We start from the raw sequence: 20,819 nt of genomic DNA on the forward strand, positions 1-20,819 counted from the left end.
GCTGGGCTGGGGCTGGGAGGTATGGAGGAGTCCTGCTCCCACAGCAATCGTGGGAGACCTAATGGTTGTGGGGATGTGATGGGCTGCATAAGCGCCATTCTGCCAGTCACTAAGGAGTTAAGGGGCAGAGTAACTTCCTCCCCAGCTGTGGCTAATTGGTTGACCAGCAACAGTTGGGATGGGAGGCTGCAGCCCAGGAAAAAGGGAGTGGCGGACAGACAGGCTGAGGGCTACCTTGCATCCGCAGCAAACTGGTAGGAAGCTGCCCAAGGAGCAGGAGCAGAAGCCTGTAAGATGCTGGGGGAGAGAGTGAAGGCCCTAATCAGGCACCTGTCTCCCTATACTCCTGGGAGTCCAAGTCTCCTGTAGCTCTTAGAGTCTTGCTACCAGGCCTGGGAGGAGTATAATATAGGGATTGGTTGACAGCTAGAGTTGAACTAGATTTTAAAGGGCTGGTGGCCTCCCAAGGGGCCCGAGGCCAGGTGAGGGGGACTGAACCCTCAGAGGGGGACACAGATAAGGGAGCACACTGAGCAGTATTATTTCTACAATGCTATTGAGATACATGGTGGATCACTACAATTCTGTGGAGAGGCGTTTTGCAGTGCCAGCCTAATGTAACAGACTTGCCTTGGGTCAGATTACTCATCCATGGGGACATTCAAGGAATAAGATACTTCTTAAGATGAGTAAGAGGTTCATAACCTACCCCTCTGTGGTTGTACACATGTGGTGTTGCCCTCTAGTCAAGGTGAAGGACCTCCGAGCTGAAAGAGTCCTCCCATAACTCCGAAGTGGTAGGGGCCTGTGTTATAGCCATAGGATGAAGGCTCCAGGCCTGGCTCCATGTGGGTGGGTGATGCTGGGATTCTGTACTGTCGTTTGTACAACGTGGGTTTGTTACACCAGCAGGTATTCAGGGGAGGAAAGGCTGTACCCCCATCCTGTGTAGAATCATCCCATGTGTCACACCACTAGCAATGCTGAGCCGCTACTTGCCCTTAAAAAATCTATAAGGGTCTTATGACCATCCCCCATTGCTGCTGTATCCACACCCAAGTCCGTGCCACATGCACAAGGACAGCAGAATATGGCAATGTTCGCCAGTATGTGATCGCAAGAAGAATATTACAATCTGTGCCCCACTGTAATACCCATGGCTATAAAAGCCTGTGACTTGTAACTATGTCATGTTCCCATGCAATAATTCATGTATGTAACTTGTCATCACATCTACCAAACCTCGTGGCTCCAGGAGAGCCTGGCAGCTGAGAGCAAAGACCTGCAGGATGTGCAGCAATTTAATATTATAGATCTGAGAAGAGACGACCTCAGCCTTCACCCGGCAGCTGTAGTACTGCACAGACACTGTGCTTTAAGTACTTTAGCTATCACAGCAAAAGGTTACGTTAATCAAGCAATCAACGTTAGACACGGCAAGAGAAGCTAAATGTGGTGAAATGGTAAGTTGGCTTCAATCCACACATTGTGTATTTTACGGGATACATCATTAACAATGATGCATCAAAGCTGACATTTCACATGGAAAGCAGGAGTATTCATAGATCTTAAGGTCAGAAGGGACCATTGTGATAATCTAAGATGATCTCCTGCATAGCACAGACCAAAGAATCTCACCCAGTTCTTGCATCAAGCCCATAACCTCTGTCTGAACTATAGCAGATCTCTTAGAAAGATACCAGTCTTGATTTAAAGATTGCTAGTGATGGAGAATCCAAAACACCTCTAGGTAAGTTGTTCCAATGTTTAATTATCCTCTCTGTTAAAAATGTTCACCTTAATTCTAGTCTAAATTTGTCTAGCTTCACCTTCCAGTCATTGGATATCATTATGTCTTTTTCTGCTAAATTAAAGAGCCATCTACTGTCAGTAATCTCTTCTTCCTGTCGACTGCGAGGTTTGGCGAGCTGGGGCAAGGAAGGAACAGAAGTAGGGCCCATGGCATCCACCATTTAAGAGACCCACCAGGCAGTGATCTCTGTGGCGCAGAAGAGCACCAGTGTGACGGGCTAATTCAGCCTCAGGACTGTTTCTATAACAGGAGTGGGTACAGAAGCCCAGATCAATCAGACCCCTCTGTCACAGGCTTGGCACATGAGGGTTTTAACCCTAAAGGCTGGCAGTTTTAATACTGTTCTCTGCTGTCCATGCTGAAGACCTGATCCAAAGCCCATTGAAATCAATGGAAAGACTTCTTGTGATTTCACTGGCCTTTGGATCAGGCCCTGAATATTTCATTTCCAGTTGTTCATCCTTTTACTTCAAAACCAGTTTTACTTCAAAACCAGTACTTCAGACCTAGCAAAGTCTATGCTGTTCATTGAGGCCTGTTTCCATGCTTGAAATGTCAAAGTTCAGCCCTTTCTAAACTCCAGTCCCTACTAGGAATATCCACACTTAGGAAAAGGGTTCTGAATTTTTTTTTCTTTAAAATAAGGCAAAATGCAATTTTTGACCTCAGCATCAGAGCTGCCAATTCTTGAGATTTTTACCATGAGTCTCAGGATATTTGGTTTTTTTTTTTGTTATAGCCTCCATCTGTTGTAATTAAGAGGGAACATGACAATCTCTGCTTTCCTTTTAAAAAAAAATCCATTTATATCCTTTACTGTCATGGAGAAAAGCTTAAAAATATGGCCCAGCTGCATCCTAAAGTCTCAGAAATCAGAAGCAAAGAAGAAAAGTGTATTATTCTCTCTCCTTAAATCCCTTTATTTTTAAGCCAGTCTCATGATTTTTGAACACATGGGGATGGCAACACTCCAAATGGGGAAAGAAACTTTGCCCAAATTTCCTCCCTCCTCTGCAAAAAGAAAGCTCTCTTGGGCAGAGACCAAACATGGAAATTTCAGCCCAAAAGGTGAGTGTTCCAGAAAGCTTTGAACTAGCAAATAAAATAGGGGCTTGGAATGGAAACAGTTTTGTAGCTTTAACTAGAAAAGTATAGCTGCTTGGTAATCACTTTGCCTGCCACTGAAATGAAACCACTGCTGGGGTGAAAAGCACAACTGTTATGTTTAACAGCATGCAGCAACAATATACAGCCTTTCATGGCAAGAGCTGAAGAACAGGGAAAAGACAATTGACATAGTGGTGTTTTAATGGGAAACATGGGGATTGTTTAGGAAAATAGTGTGGCTTTCAAAAGGAAAAGCTTCTTCTGTGCTCCAGTATTTTGAAGTTAGTAACCAAAGTTCAAAGACTCTGCGTTAAAACTGTCTGCACTTAGTCCACAGAAATGCAAAGCCTGACTTGGGACCACAGGTCTATTATAGACAAATTAAAGATTATCTACTGGAAATTATATTATCCCATGGCCCAAGTCGGGTCTTTCCTGATTAGTTTTCTTCCAAAGAAGCAGCAAGTCTCTCTGAGAAGCCTGTTTAATTGTATTACTAGCCCTCTTTTCATTAGGATCATTTAGAAATAAAATTAAATTAAACTTTTTATTTCCCTGTGGACCAAGGGTGGACATGGGAACAATTAAAGACTTATTGTAGCACATCTGGACTTGGCGTAACTCCAGCGAATACAACCCGCGCCCTCGGCCTGCAGGCCTTCGTCCCACGAATAAGCCTTGCTGGTGTGAGTGAAGAGTCGTGGCGTCCGGCTCAATAACTCTCTTCAGAGGGAGAGCCAGGCCCAGCCTCTTCACCAGTTTTGCTCCTGTTAGGGAAACATTCTCAATACAGAGGGACTTCCTTCATTCCATGGCTGACATTGCTCCACCTGCCTGCCCTTCACTACTCCTTCCCAGACACCAGGATGCAGGCGCTGTGGGTAGTGCATGCTGCTCTTTACAGTGGATCCCAAAAAGAAGCCCCAGAATGGACAAGCAGACTCCACTCAGACTCTGCTCTGCCTCCTCTTCCCCCCACGGTGCAGGCTGGGTAAGAGCCAGAAATTATAGTTGCTGTTTCCTCTATGCTTTTAAAGCAGCCATGATAATGGATGGGGGGGGGGGTGAAAACAGAGGAAGAGGCCTTTTAGCAGCTCTATAATAGAAGGAGTACAATAGCATCTGACAAAGCTTTCTCACATCAGAACGCTTTCCCTTCCAACAGGGACGCCAGTCAAGGTTTAGCTACACTCTCAAAACAACCATCTTGCTGGTTACAGCACCATTGTTCCATTGCAAACGTGGCTTTATCTTTTACAGGCATAGCATGGGTTCAGGCCAGGTACAAAGTCATTAGTATTTATGTGTATTGTAGTAGTGCGTAAGAGCTCCAGTCATGGATCAGCACCCCATTATGCTAAGCGCTGTACAAACACAGAACACAAAGATGGCCCCGTCCCAAAGAGCTAACAATTGAAGTTTAAAAAAAACCTCATTGACACCAAAACTAGCTTCAGGTCCTTTCTCATCAGTGCTATGAATCTGTGTTTTAACTATGCCAGAGTCTAGAACAGTGATACTCAAACTGAGACGCGTGAGCCACAAGTGGCTCTTTAATGCATCTCCTGTGGCTCTTTGCAGCCCACGGTATTAAAACACAGTGTGATTTATTATTAACCAGTCTAAGTTTTTAACCAATCAGGATTCTTTCACTATGTTATTAACCAATTGAGTTGATAAAATAATAATACTTTGTCAATCATTTTGCTGTGAGAATAATATATACAGATATAGATAGATAAACAATGAGTTCCCCGTGGCTCTTTTGGGTAATGTTGATTGCTAATTTGGATCCTGAACTAGTCTGAGTGTCACTGGTGTATAGTATTAAAAGTGTGACTATGGTACTTCATTTCTCCTCCCCACCCCATCCCCATAGATAGGTAGTAAAATACTTCCCTAACTAATAGTAGCAATGTAGGAATTTGAGGGCTTGTGTATGTCAGTGGCTCTAGCAAAGATTTTAGTGCTCCATATGTTGCTTGATGAGGAACTCCTGCCTCATTCAGTGCAGAGAACAGACAGAACTCTGGGGATGAATCATGATTCAATAAAACCTGCAAATGTGCCTTGACCAGAGCATGGGCAGATGAGAATGATGCTTTCACTTTTGATCATTAAAGAACTGGCAGATGTCTGCCTCCGGTTTGGTGATTTCATGTTCAGGTTGTTTAGTGGGAAAATTCTGAATGATATGAAAACTGTACCAAATTGAGGTCCAGTCCTTGAAAGACTGATGCATGTGCATTAAATGTCACATGGGCAGTCCTAAAGGGATAGTGTAACACCAACAGACTTGGGTCATCAGTGGCAGGATTGAACCTGGGACCTCTGAAGCTTAGTGCATGAGCCTCTACCACAGTGGTGGGCAGCCTGCAGGCTGCACGCGGCCATCAGAATAGTCCACTGGCGAGCCACGAGACAGTTTGTTTACATTGATCGTCTGGTTCATCGCGGCCATGGGGAGCTGCGGGCAGCCATGCCTGTGGAAGGTCAATGTAAACAAACTGTCTCACGGATTACCCTCACGGGCCACAGGTTGCCCACCACTGCTCTGCTGAACGAGCTAAAAGCCAACTGACTGTTAGCTTAGGCTGTAGAGCAGACTCATTAATCTCTCTCTCGCTAAGTGGTCTCGGTGACACTAGATAGGACAGAACACCATACCCAGGAGGTGGGTGGGTTACAATACCACCATTGACAATGACATTATATGGGTTTGATCATGTCTTATTTGTCTGCTTGAGCCTGGGAACCCCATTTTAAAGGCTTTCTGACAGTGTGAATCACAAATTCCTAAGGGTAGTTGAGCCAAACGTTGGGCCCAGTTCCCTGCTGCCCTGCACTTTGAGGAGTCAGTTACAGAAGTGTAAAGTAGGTGTACAAAGCTACCCGATCACAAAGGTTGCATTTCACACTCAACGGACCAGATCCTCAGCAGGTGTAAATCAGCATAGCTCCACTAAAAAGTCAATGGAACTACATTTGTTTACACCAGCTAAGGATTGGACCCAGAGACTTTGCAGTGGGGTAAAGTGAGTAACACAAGGCGCAGGACAACTGTGAATTGGGCCCTCTATTTCCAGTTCAAGAACTGTATTCTGTTTGTAAATCAGGTACTGTACAATAAGCAGACCAACAACAATGGAACCTGTTTTAATCTGATCCCCAAATGAAGGGATTAAGGTAGGTTCTACTGCCTATGTTTAAATAGAAATTTTCACAGTAAGGTTGGATGAGATTTATTGTATGTCACAGGGGAAATAAGAAGGTTCAGGTCAGAATCTCTCAGCTTGTCGTACTGATGGAAGAGCTGAAGACAAATACCCAACCACACTTCTATTTTTGCTTCACTTGACTGGATTTGATTTGGAGACCTCTAAAACCTGCAAGTCCCTCAGCTACATTTTCAGTGCCAGAAACTTTGAAAAACAACCAGTCCTCGGCAGGAGGAGGGGTGCTATTCTCCCGGCAATGTGCACACATAACTCCCATTGATATGAATAGGAATTTATATGCACGCACAGCACGTGGGAGAGAGCAGTGAACTCTCAGGGTTCACAGAGGCTTGGCAGGCATGTGGAATTCATCAGCTTTTCTTAGACATAGTGCAGGTGGTGATGGTGGAAGAGGGAACAAAAGATGAGTGAATATTGGGACAGGAAGAACTTGTTTATTTCAGCCATGCTATAATGAGGACAGGTGAAACAGCTACAACTGGGATTGGATGCACTGGCGCTATAGTCTAACCCATGCCTGTCAGTTATCCTCTGTCCAAAGAAAAGACCATATAGAGTAGACTGTAGAATCCAGAGACTGATTTGCTCATTAGTCTTTCCCTCGACCAGTGCAGTGTTCTAGACAGCATTACCAAGTCCAGCTTTAAGTTACTTGAGTTAAAAATAAAATAAACTAACAACTCTTATTGATCCAAAGAGCATACTCTATGTACAGCAGAGTGAGCCTGCAGTGGGCCTTTGACATTTGTCAAAAACTAGCTGCTGAGAGAAAAGGCTATGAAATGTCTTGGTATACTAGGGAGAGCGCTGTATAAATTTGTTATGAATATCATGTGCACCTCAGTTTACCTGTTTAATATTATCCTGCCTGACTGCATGGAACACTGTCAGAGGAGGCTGCTGGAGGAAACAAACAGGAAATGAAACAATGACTGAGATAGGGTACCTCCAGAGAGAATGTCAACGGTCTTTCTCTAAGGAAACAATGGGAGAGCTTTTAATTGGGAAATGCCCACCTGCCTTGTTCCAGGCTAGAAGGTTATTTTTTCCCAGGCCGAGTGCAGAATTAAAGGGGCACTACCACATTAAAACCCCCATCCTAGAGAGGAAGTGGGTTGAGTGGCCAGCAACAGCACTGGGAGAATGCTGCAAGGCTGTAGTCTCTGAGGCCAGGTGTAGGGAGTCTGAGTAAGTGGAACATACACAAAACTTGCAAGGAAAGAATAGTGTAAGACCCAGGCACTATAGGCCTTTTGTTTTATCCCTTTGTTCTGTGTGCTATGTACCTTTGGATGAATGAATAATGCTTTGCTTTGAAGAAGCTGTTGAGTCACTTTAATCAGCTGCTGGTCACAGTCCTCCAGGGGAAAAGAGCATAAAGATGCCAAACCTGCCATGCTATCGTGGTTGGTAAACAGGAGGGCTGCAGCCCAGATATCCAGCCTAAGAGGGTTATGTGGTTCCACTCGGGGAGGAGTGCACTCAAGAGCGATTAAAAGGGGGTCTAAAGCACAACTTGCTCTGTAACTGTGACAAATACAGAACTAAAAATACAATATATTCCCATTTATCAACAACCCTGTTATCCTAAACTCTGCATTATCCGAATCTCGTCCTTGTTCCCCATGTATCTCATGCTGAGGGACAAGGAAGGCATTCAGCTAATGTGGAGATTTAGCTAGGAGAGCAGAAACCCCTGACCAGGATTGGAGCAGAATGAGCTCCAGGCCTCAGGGGAGCTGAATGGCTCCAGCCGCAGTACATGGAGCTTTCTGCAGCCCCACTGGCTCAGGATGGAGTGAGTGGGGCCATGAGAGTGGAGCTGTAGCAGACTCCCTGCGCTGCCACAGGGCCAGTAACATCTGATTCCTGCAGGCACAAGCTGAAGGGAAGGCTGAGGTCCTGGCAGTACAGAGCTGAGTCCTGGCTGGGGGTCTCTGCTCTGCCTTGCCAGGACCGCAGCTGTCCCCTGCACCGTGCTGTAGCAGGAGTTGGGTGTCACAAGCTGCGCACCCCCACTGTCATGAAAATGTGTGAGCAGGGCAGAACAGAGACCCCCCAGCCCGGCCTGCGAGAAGGAGGACAAGTGCCTGGCTGCATGAGAGGCCACCCCACTGCTGAATGAGTCCTGCCCCCTCCATTATTCAAATTCCCAATTATCCAAATAAAATGCACGTTCCCCATGCTACTCCAATAATCAGGGTATGCTGCATATAAATCTTATTTAACAGCAGGTGTAGTGTAGCTGAAGAGAGTGCTATTTCAAATACATGTGCTGTAAAAAACTAAATAGTCATGCAAATCAACTCAGAGACTCTGTTATGTAGGATGCATTGTAAACCTCATTACAGATATTCTTCAAACCACACAGCCCCTGCACATTTGGGGGAACAGTGAATTCATAAGTAATGCTTCAAAAAGCTAATGTGCTACTGTCACCTCTGTTTTATAATGGGTGTGGTATCCTAAAGTGGTTTTCTGGCATTTCTGCCTTACTGGGAACAGTCTCAGTAATCTTCTCTATCAGCCTCTGCTACCTGCATCAAAAACCACAACAGAACGAGGCAGAACCCTTTCATTTTTACAGCGTTTGCCGCAAGTGGAGAATAATGACAGACTGAATTTCCTTGCCTCACCAGCTTCCTCCTTTTTAGCAAAGGCAAAGGATTGGTCCTGCTTTGAGCAGGGGTTTGGACTAGATGACCTCCTGAGGGCTCTTCCAACCCTGCTATTCTATGATTCTATGAATTCTAACCCAAGGGTGACACCCACCACAATCTACTCCCTGTTGCTGGGGGTGTGGCTATGTGCTTTCAGGCTGTGTTTTCACTAGGAAGAAGGGTATGTTACCAGGTGTTAATTAACACCAGGTAAAATCCTAGTGATGACAAGGCAGTTTGTAGTCCTAACATGTTAGGAGACCATGGTAAAACCTACGGTACCCACTAGAGCAGCATTTCTCAAATGCAGCCACCATGGCCGCATGCGACCACCAGGGGCTTTTCTTGTGGCCACAGCTTCCTGGGCTGTTATGGGGCATGGAAATAGCAGCCCCTTCCTGTTGCCCCTGGATGCACCGCCTTGGTGTTGATTGCTGGTGTCGCCAGCAATGGTTGTGCCCTGCTCCCCACTGCTGGCGACTGATTGTTGGTTGCCAGCAATGGTTGTGAAGACACCTGGGGCACAATCCTGGAGGACCAGGGAGCCGGTGAGCTACCCACCTTCCCAGGGGCAGTGGGGTTCAGGATTTGGGCTTCAGCCCTGGGGTGTCGGGGCAGTGGCGTGGCTGCCTCTGGCCATAGGGTTTTGGGCTCCAGTCCCCCACCTCCATTGCCCCTGGCCCCTGCTGCCTCCCCAACCCCCCCCCCCCCCATCCAGGGCTTAATTTGCCCCCAGGCTTGTTGATAGGGCTGAGTAAGTCTGCTGTGAAAAGGGACACTTGTATGTTTGTTAATGTCATTTTTCACAACTGACTTACTAGCTAGCAATAAATAAATTACAATGATTTGGACATGTATGTGGGCATATTTATTTGTTTTTCCTAAAGCTTATTAAGTATTTTAGCAAAAAGTGTGAGACTGGCCACCAGCAAGAGTTGGTGGCTGCACTCGGAGGCCACTAAAAATTTGTCCTGAGAACCCCCGTGCTAATGTTTATTTCAACCTGCTAACTACCTTTTCCACATGGTACCTCATGGCTGTTAGCACATAGTACCTAACATGTGCTAAGTGAACACCTTTTCCTTGGGTGGGTGCACCCTAAGTTTACAATAAGGAAATTCGGGACTGCACAAGGCCCTGTGCACTGCTTATGTCCCTATGTTAGGACTTTATAGCTCTTTGTGTAGGGTAAAGAAGAAAGGCTGCAGGGTTGGGATGTGCATAATCCCCTGTAGTGTCTTATCATAGATACTAAGGTCAGAATGGACCATTCTGATCATCTAGTCTGACCTCCTGCACAATGCAGGCCACAGAATCTCACCCATCCACTCCTATGAAAAACCTGACCTACGAAAAACCTCACCTGAGCTACTGAAGTCCTCAAATCGTGGTTTAAAGACTTCAAGGAGCAGAGAATCCTCCCTCAAGTGACCCGTGCCCCATGCTACAGAGGAAGGTGAAAAATCTCCAGGGCCTCTTCCAATCTGCCCTGGAGGAAAATTCCTTCCCGACCCCAAATATGGCGATCAGCTAAACCCTGAGCACATGGGCAAGATTCACCAGCCAGATACTACAGAAAATTCTTTCCTGGGTAACTCAGATCCCACCCATCTAATATCCCATCTCAGGGGATTAGGCCTATTTACCATGAATATTTAAAGATCAATTAATTACCAAAATCACATTATCCCATCATACCATCTCCTCCATAAACTTATCGAGTTTAATCTTAAAGCCAGATAGATCTTTTGCCCCCACTGCTTCCCTTGGAAGGCTATTCCAAAACTTCACTTCTCTGATGGTTAGAACCTTCGTCTAATTTAAAGTCTAAACTTCCTGGTGGCCAGTTTATACCCATTTGTTCTTGTGTCCACATTGGTACTGATCTTAAATAATTTCTCTCCCTCTCCGGTATTTATCCCTCTGATATATTTATAGAGAGCAATCATATCTCCCCTCAACCTTCTTTTAGTTGGCTAAACAAGCCAAGCTCCTTAAGTCTCCTTTCATAAGACAAGTTTTCCATTCCTCGGATCATCCTAGTAGCCCTTCTCTGTACCTGTTCCAGTTTGAATTCATCCTTTTTAAACATGGGACACCAGAACTGCACACAGTATTCCAGGTGAGGTTTTACTAGTGCCTTGTATAACGGTACTAAAACCTCCTTATCCCTACTGGAAATACCTCTCCTGATGCATCCCAAAACCGCATTAGCTTTTTTCACAGCCATATCACATTGGCAGCTCATAGTCATCCTATGATCAACCAATACTCCAAGGTCCTTCTCCTCCTCCATTACTTCTAATTGATGCATCCCCAGTTTATAACTAAAATTCTTGTTATTAATCCCTAAATGCATAACCTTACACTTCTCACTATTAAATTTCATCCTATTACTATTACTCCAGTTTACAAGGTCATTCAGATCCTCCTGTATGATATCCCGATCCTTCTCTGAATTGGCAATACCTCCCAGCTTTGTATCATCTGCAAACTTTATTAGCACACTCCCACTTTTTGTGCCGAGGTCAGTAATAAAAAGATTAAATAAGATTAGTCCCAAAACTGATCCCTGAGGAACTCCACTAGTAACCTCCCTCCAGCCTGACAATTCACCTTTCAGTAGGACTCGTTGTAGTCTTCCCTTTAACCAATTCCTTATTCACCTTTCGATGTTCATATTTATCCCCATCTTTTCCAATTTAACTAATAACGCCCCATGTGGCACGGTATCAAACGCCTTACTGAAATCTAGGTAAATTAGATCCACTGTGTTTCCTTTGTCTAAAAAATCTGTTACTTTCTCAAAGAAGGAGATCAGGTTGGTTTGGTACAATCTACCTTTTGTAAAACCATGTTGTATTTTGTCCTATTTACCATTGACTTCAATGTCCTTAACTATTTTCTCCTTCAAAATTTTTTCCAGGACCTTGCATACTACAGATGCCAAACTAACAGGCCTGTAGTTACTTGGATTACTTTTTTCCTTTCTTAAAAATAGGAACTATGTTAGCAATTCTCCAATCATATGGTACAACTCCTGAATTTACAGATTCATTAAAAATTCTTGCTAATGGGCTTGCAATTTCAGGTGCCAATTCCTTTAATATTCTTGGATGAAGATTATGTGGGCACCCCGATTTAGTCCCATTAAGCTGTTTGAGTTTCACTTCTACCTCAGATATGGTAATATTTACCTCCATATCCTCATTCCCATTTGTCATGCTACCGTTATCCCTAAGATCCTCTTTAGCCTTATTAAAGACTGAGGCAAAGTATTTGTTTAGATATTGGGCCATGCCTAGATTATCCTTAACCTTCATTCCATCCTCAGTGTTTAGTGGCCCCACTTCTTCTTTTTTAGTTTTCTTCTTCTTTATATGGCTATAGAACTTTTCCTATTGGTTTTAATTCCCTTTGCAAGGTCCCACTCTACTTGACTTTTAGCCTGTCTCACTTTATCCCCACATGTTCTGACCTCAATAAGCTGGCATTCCTTGCTGATCCCTCCCATCTTCCACTCCCCTGTATGCTTTCTGCTTCTTCTTAATTGCCTCTCTAAGATGCTTGCTCATCCAGCTTGGTCTACAACTCCTGCCTATGAATTTTTTCCCCTTTCTTGGGATGTAGGCTTCCTATAGCTTCTGCAGCTTTGATTTAAAGTAATCCCAGGCCTCCTCTACCTTTAGATCCATAAATTCTTCAGTCCAATCCACTTCCCTAACCAATTTCCTTAATTTTTGAAAGTCAGCCCTTTTGAAATCAAAATCCCTAGTTGCAGATTTATTTTTGTTAATCCTTCCATTCAGTTTGAACTGAATTAGCTCATGATCACTTGAACCAAGATTATCCCCTACAACCATTTCTTCTATGAGGTCCTCACCAAAACCAAATCTAAAATGGCATCCCCTCTAGTCGGTTCAGCAACTACTTAATGAAGGAATCCATTAGCTATCGCATCTAGGAAAATCTGAGCCCTATTATTATTACTAGCACTGGTCTTCCAGTCTATATCTGCAAAGTTAAAGTTTCCCATGATCACGCAGTTTCCATTTGTATTTACTTTATTAAAAACATTAAAAAGGGCTCTATCCATATCCAAATTAGATCCTGGAGGTCTATAGCACACCCCAAGCACTATCATAGGGGAGACTCTACCAGTTTTCTTCCCCAATGTAATTTTTGCCCAGACGGACTCTGTCTTATCCATTCCATCACTTCTTATTTCTTTACATTCTACCTCATCATTGATATACAATGCTACTCCACCACCTTTACCTTTATTTCTGTCTTTCCTAAACAGCACATACCCTTCAATACCTGTAGTCCAGTCATGACAACTATTACACCATGTTTCTGTTATCCCTATAATATCCGGTTTCACTTCCTGCACCAGTAGCTCTAGTTCCTCCATTTTGTTACCTAGGCTCCTTGCATTGGTGTACAAACATCTTAATTTTTGCTGTTTGGCCTCGCTCACATTTTGTACCCTATTAGGCACAGTCATTCTACAGCCAGTATAACTTATTAGACTAGTATCCACACCGCCCTCGCTCCTTATATACATTCTCCTACCCACGGCTGTATCCTTTCTTACTTCGTCTTCTTCCCTCTCAATGCTAAAATCCGGCATGGAGATTACCTGGACATCTCCCAACCATTTCCCCCAAATTCCTAGTTTAAAACTTTCTTAATCAGTTGTGCCAGCCTCCATCCTAGAAGTCTATTTCCTTCCCTGTTCAGATGAAGTCCATCCCGAGAGAACTGTCCTCTGTCCATGAATGCCTCCCAGTGGCCATACATCCAAAAGCCCTCCTTATAGCACCACTGCCTAAGCCATCTGTTGATAGTCCTAATCTTGTCACACCTTTGTTGCCTTTCTCTAGGAACAGACAGATCCCACTAAAGATCACCTAAGCCTCGATTTCCTTAAGCGTCTTCCCCAGCCTAGCATAGTCTCCCTTAATACTTTCCAGAGAGAATCTAGCCGTATCATTTGTTCCCACATGAAGGATAATTAGGGGATTCTTTCCTGCTCCCTTTAGGATCCTTTTCAACCTCAGGTCTACATCCCGTATCTTAGCACCTGGAAAACGGCACACCCTTCTATTCTCTGGATCATCTCTGGTTACAGGCCTGTCTATTCTTCTCAAAAAAGAGTCCCCGATCACATAGACCTGCCTTTTCCTGGTGACAGTGCTATTCTCCAGTCTCTCCCCTGTTCCCTCTGGCTGCAAGTTCTTTCCATTCCTATTCTCCCTTATAATCCTCCTCAACCCATCCTGTATCCTCCTGAGGCTCGTATTTGGTGTAGTCTCCATTGACTCTTCCCCTTTTCCTATAGGACTAGCCGCTCTTCTCTTCTTCCTTGCCCTTCTACCTTCAGCGACTACCTGCTGAGCCCCTTCTTCATTTTCCAACTCTGCAAACCTGTTCCTAAGCTCTATTTCTCCTTCACTAGCCCATCTTTTCCTCTGCCTGGTTCTTTTAGTCACATGCTTCCACTGACCACTTTCCTCACCCAGTCTCCCCTCAAAATTCCCCAGCCCTGCTTCCATCTGTAAGTCTGAGCTTTTCCCTTCAGATACCTCATATCTATGCTCCATCATCTGCTCAAACCCCTTCCTAAACTCAACAAGACTTTCCACCTGCATCTCCAAACCTTGGATCTTTTCCTCCATCAGCTCTATCAGACGGCATTTCATGCAGAAAAAACTCTTACCAGGTTCCCCCTCCAGGATCATGTACATACCGCAGCTTCCACATCCAGTCATCCTCATTGTGTCTTCCACTACATGAGTCACTCCCACTGCTGCCTCCGTATCTGTCATAGCCTTCCCACCTAAATTCTGTTAATCTGGGAAACATAAACCACACGAAACCACCACCACCCACAGCAAAAATAAACCTCAATCAGCACCACAATACAAACTCCCCTGTTTACAGCTCTGGTTGCTGTCTACCATCAGTGCCGCTACTTGCAAAATGGGCTTCCTTTGGCCAACTTCATAATTGACAACACTCCACAAAAATGTCCTGAGAGAGTTCTGCAAAGAAGCCAGGGCTCTGGGAACTGATTGTGCATGGATGTAGGAGACAAATGGGGTTGGATCGGAAGTTGCTAGCTTGCAGAGGAAAAAGGGGGCATTGCTAAGTTAGGTGACTTGGGGGCAGAAAAGGGGGTCACTAAAATATGGTGGTTGGGGAGTTTAGGAGTGCTGGGGAGACAAGAGTCATCAGATGGGCATGTGATGGGTGGGCAGGATGGTTGTTCCTGGGTTGGAGAGACAACAAGGGATTGCTGACTTCAGAAGCCACAGGAGAAAGGGGCTCATTGACTAGGAAGGATTGGGTGTCTGCTGATCCTGGCATGGGTGGGAGCCTGGTGGAGGCCAAGGGAGGAGCTGCTCTGGAGCTGAAGCACCTTCTTCTCCAAGGAAAGAACAGATGCAGCCATCTGTTTCCCCCTCTCCCCCACTAAAGCCACCAGTAGCTCAGGCCCGGCCAGAGGAGCAATGGTGTCCTCCTGGAGGAGAGGAGGCATAGAGTGCAGCAGCTCAAGCCACTGCCTGTTTTCCTGGAGGGGAAGAGGCGGCTCCTATCCTGGGCCATCTGCCTGGAGACCAGCTCCCTGGGGTGGATGTTTGAAAACACAGGACTGTCCCTGCCAAACTGGGGTTGCCGTCACTGCAAATTCTGGGTTGATTTACACTTGGTTCAACCCCATTAACTTCACCTCAGTTCCATGCCCTGTGAAATCAGCACAGGTTTGGCCTTTTGCTTTTCAAACCACCTTCTGGCCCTTTGCCTCCAGCCTGCTGCTCTTCCCCAAGCTTGTCTGGTACTGTTCTCCTCCGCATGTTCCTTCCTGTCTCACTGCAAGTGGTACAAAACCCTCCTCCACTGCTGCTGCCTTTCTCCAGCTCATTTACGCTCCAGCTCATTTTAGGTCCTACCCAAACGTGTAACTTTCCTCCTAAGCCACTTATGTCTCTCTTCCTTTGCTATTATTACACTCTGGGTCGCATTTGGGGATATAGGCTGTGTGAAAGACACAATCTAACACAGCTTTTTTTGGTATTCTACACAGTACTGAACAGGTCAAATAATGCCCATAGTCAAACAATTCCTTCTTTGTAAATAGAAATAATGACGACTCTGCCACAGCTCATTTGTATGGAGATGTGCTGTCCTCGCCCCACTTCTCACATCTGCCAGATCAGCCTTATCCTCCAACCCACTTGCAGTTAACCATTGCCCTTAATTGCCATCATTATACCTCCTCCTGCATGCTCCCTTTCCCCTTCCAAACAGCATAGCAGTCATCTGATGCAGCTAACATCTCCCAGCTAATAAGGAATGGCTGATAAGGAGAAAAATCAAAGTAGATACCAGAGGGAAAGAACAGGAAAAGAGAGATTATTTCATGAGTGATTGCAAATGGCAGTAAAAAAGAAAAGGAGGACTTGTGGCACCTTGGAGACTAACAAATTTATTTGAGCATAAGGTTTTGTGAGCTACAGCTCACTTCTGCTACTCTGAAACCTGTTTAAATGGCAGTAAGGCTCAGATGACAGAGGAATACAACAGGGAACTATGCCCTAGAGCTATGTGCAGTAAGTCCTGAGTGTCTATCTAATGCTATCTGCCATACCCCTGCAGAATACACAAGATTGTAGTCTGTCCAGTGCCAAGCTCAGCAAAAAGCTAATTTGTTGTTGTCAGTGGTTAATATGAATCCACTCTCCAGAAACCCTGCAGTTCTTTATGTCAGTGATGAAGGTGCTTTCTGTTGTTCTGCATAAGCACAATGGCATGTTCACCAAGACAAGATCTGTCTTGCCTGGTATGGTAGGCTAGCAAACATCCCAGACCGCAGGCTCTTCCAGAACACCATCTCTGCTAGCCATCAGGAAGGCATCTCTAGCTGTCCTCCAAATGGCTTGGTCTTTGCAAATACCTGCATGTATCCTGAGGTTTGTGAGAGAAGCAACACCTTAAAATGGTAGTTTATATATATATAATAATACTTTGTACCTCTATGGTCTCCTTCATCAGAGCATCTCAAAACCCTTTTACAAAGATGAATTAACTAGGCCTCAAACAACCCTCAGGTAGAAAGTATTAGCCCCATTTCACAGAATACTGTGAAGTGGAGGGAGATTGAGGGGTTTGGGTTGGATCATGCAGTGAGTCAACAGGAGAACCAAGGAAAGAACCCAGGTGTTCTAACTTCTATTCTTGTTAACTCTAGGTCACGCTGTGCCTCTCTTTTACTTGTGCACTTAAAACTATTAAAATGGTGAGGGACAGGGGTGGACTGGAGAACCGAAAGGCATTGTGGGAATCCTGAAGCAGGTATACTTGTCACCCGTGAAAGAGGCATGGTGGTTAGCCCAGAAAAGACAGAGACCAGGGAATGGCCTCAGTTGGCTGCAATGTACCATGGTCGTAGGAGAAATGCCCCCGCTCACTTTTACCTAGGGCTGTTAAACTGTCTTCTAATTCCTGGGCCTCTTAATCATGGCTTTCCCGCAGGGGCCTGTCTGATTGTGGCTGCCTTTTTGACTACACTGATGAAGATGCCATATTGGTGTCTGAAGTTGACCTGGGAGTTATTTGTGAGGAAGCGAAGGGTCCTTCCAACCCTGGTGCGCTCGTGTTTACAAAGAGCAAGGTGCACTGCAATGCAAAAGGTGACTGAGCCATGGAGACCGGGAGCTGAAGCCATCAGCTAACATTGCACAGTATTGCAAGTTGTGGTGGGCGAGCCTCAAAAGGCCCAGTGCTGCTCGGGTGGAAGTGAGATCAGAAGCAGGCCCACAGTCCCTGCCACAGGGTGCCTACAATCTATAAGGGATGCGGGGGGGCTTCTGATTTTACTCACTTGTACTCAAAAGAGGGCTGCAATCCTCATTCAAACTAAATGCTCAGGGATTTTGTTGCGAGTTTTACGTGTAGGAGGACATGAGGAATGTGCTCATGGAGAAAGAAACCACTATCTTTGCTTTCTCTGAAACATCCAGCAATGGCCACTACCAGAGGCAGGATACTTGACTAGCTGGGCCATTGGTCTGATCTGGTTGTAAAATTCTTCTGACCTTACACATCTGCTTTTTGCAACTATCCCCCTAGCACACAGGTAGCTCTCCATATTTAGACCATAACTAGTCTCTCTTTCTGCATCAGTGGAGAATCAGCACAAAGAGCCTTATTGATGTGTGGTCTCTAACTTCAAGAGCTATCGCAGAACAAAGTGGCTGCTGTTAACTGACCAGCTAATTTTCTAGCTGAAGGAAATCAAGTGTCTCTCTCTCAGGGATCTGTGCTAAGAGTACTAAAGCTGATAAGTATAATGCTCAATTTTCATGAGTGAGGACGGCAACGAATACAAGAGAGGATTTGCAAAAGCCAGTGTTATCATAAATTCAATTAGAATCACGTGCACCATGGCTGCTTCTAGAAAGCCAACTCTTCAGGAGTACAGACCCATCCTCCATTTCAGACTTGTACCCGATGCCAATGAATCCAGTACTGGCTTGAAAATAGATCACATCATTCATCGCCCCGGATGCAAATGACCTTCTAAAAAGAAATTTAAAAAGGAGCATGTAGGTCTGCCCTGTGTACCATGTTTCCAAAGCGAGGCTGTGCCATCCTTTCCTCTTGCTATGACACTTCAATCTTTGCCTGGTACTGGCCCTTTCTGAAGCTTGACTAATGTTCAGGAGGGATAGTCTGGAAGGTCATATGCAGGACTGTATGGCAAGAGGCCTTGGTTCTATTTCTGGCTCCTGCCAGTAACTTCTTGTGTGGCCTTGGGCAAGTCACTTCACCTCTCTGTGCCACCGTTTCTCCATCTGTACTAAGCTAATACTCACTTGCCTCACACAGTGCAGTGAGGCTAACTTACCATTTGGGATATGCACTGGCAGCCGTAGGTGGAATATGTTGCACATGTGCAAAATATTATACTCATCTGTGACATTAACAAACTCGAAATGGGTATTCTGACCAATCCTGACCTAAGGAAAGAGGCGGGCAGAGCCATTTGATGAGGTTCTGAGTCAGTTGAGAATTGGAGAGGAATGTAGAAGTCTTCTGTCTCCAGTCTTGGCTTCATTTCCTCCTTACAGTTTCAAATAAACTGCAATCCAGTTGGATTAATGATCTCTCTGGCTATTAGAACTTTGATCTGTCTATCAAGTTTTTCTATAGTATCCTTCACCATAGTATCTAAGTGCGCAACATCTCTGCACAACCTATTGCTGGCCACTTTACTCCCCTTATAATCTTGTAGGGGACCACTACATCTCCACAATATCTTTATCCACAAGGGACTGGGAGACATTGTAGGAATTTCCTTACTTTTCTCTCCCACTACCCAAAAATACCCTTACCTGTATTTATAACAGTACTTTCACATAAGGGATATTTAAGATGAGCAGTACACAAGAGGCTGAATTGTGCCTTTAGCTATGGCAATGTAAATCCAGAGCAACTTTTCAGAAGTCAGTGTGAGTACACCACTAGATTAGCAAGAAGGGAACAGTTTGCAGGCAAACTGGCCCAGATCCTCAAAGGTATTTAGGATCCAAGTTCCACTGAAATCAGTGACACATTGTAACTATTCCAAACATTTCCCTCCAAAGCTATATCAACCATCCCTTTCTTTCTGTGCTAACCAATAAATCTAGTCTATGGGTATAACTGAGAACAGAATTTGGCCCAGTGTCTTTGTATCTCTCACAGTTTGTGCCTTGAGTAGTTCATTCTTTCCAGTCTCTCTTTCCTTTGCAGTTATTGTGTCATCTCTGACATTATGCATCTCAGTGTTTCCAAGAGTAATCTTTCTATCTGACACTGGCACAGACAAGGTCACTGGGGAGTGAGCTCAACTCTTGGTCTACTTCAGCTGCTTCAGAACAACTGCACTAATTCCAGCTGAATAGTGGTGCTGAAACATGTCAAAGCTTTGTCCTCAGCTCTTGAATGAACTGCTCTAGTGCTGCTGGACACAGACCTCAGTGATAAGCACTCCTGTGAGCTCTGGAGAGCTCTCAGTTCCCACTGAAATCAGTGAGAGCTAAGGGTGCTCAACACCTTGCTGGATAAAGCCCTGGGTGGTGTGTTGCCTGCTTTGAAATGCTTAGACAGGTCTGGGTCAAGAAAGGGGCCCATTTAATTCCCAATGTGTAGCAGACTCTGCTCTCTACGGCAGAAGCAACCAGTTGGACTACCTGGCTTCCCTCTACTGATCCCCCTGGGGAGAGTTCTCTTTTCTTTCCTAAGGATACTGTGAAAACTCCCCTCTTGCTGCTGCTTCTCTGCTAAAAAGATAGGGGACTAGATGGGCCTGGTAGGCTTTTATGTTCTGAAGATTAGGGTGATATTTTTTCCTTCCCCATTTGTAGCCTGGGGTTATTTCTTCCCCTCTTTTAGTTTTGTGAAGCATCTGGAAAGTTGATCTTGATAGGAACTATCACATATCTGCATAGTGTAAAACTTATCAGTACAACTAACTCTCCCCTGGAAATATTTAATCATAAACACATAGGATGGGATTATCAAGGTGCCTATGTCCCATAGCTCTGGTGGTCCCATCTGGCCTTAAATTCTATGACTCTTTGGAATCAGACAACTCTGATAGATTTCAATTCTCTGTTCAACCTGACTCTCTCTTAGTGGAATTATTCCTGATTTGCACCGCTGCACACGAGATCACAGTCACAGCTGTAGCAACCTTCATGGAACTTAAAGGGAGGAGCAACAGGGTTAGAGGGAGCAACAGAAAGTGGTTCCTTTGACACCTGGCTAGACTGCTAAGCTGCAGTAGCAGCACGTCTGTAAATAGTTGCTTTATTAAAGAGCATTTAGTTAAACAAGCCTGGAGTCATCTCATGTTATTACCCAGCACATGGTATGTGAAACAACAGCCATGGCCTCTTTTCCTTGTTCTGCTTTCACAGCTAACTCTTACCATGGTGGGATTTTTGTTGA

The sequence above is a fragment of the Dermochelys coriacea genome, chromosome 5, assembly GCF_009764565.3.
Source record: "Dermochelys coriacea isolate rDerCor1 chromosome 5, rDerCor1.pri.v4, whole genome shotgun sequence".
Lineage (NCBI taxonomy): Eukaryota > Metazoa > Chordata > Testudines > Dermochelyidae > Dermochelys > Dermochelys coriacea.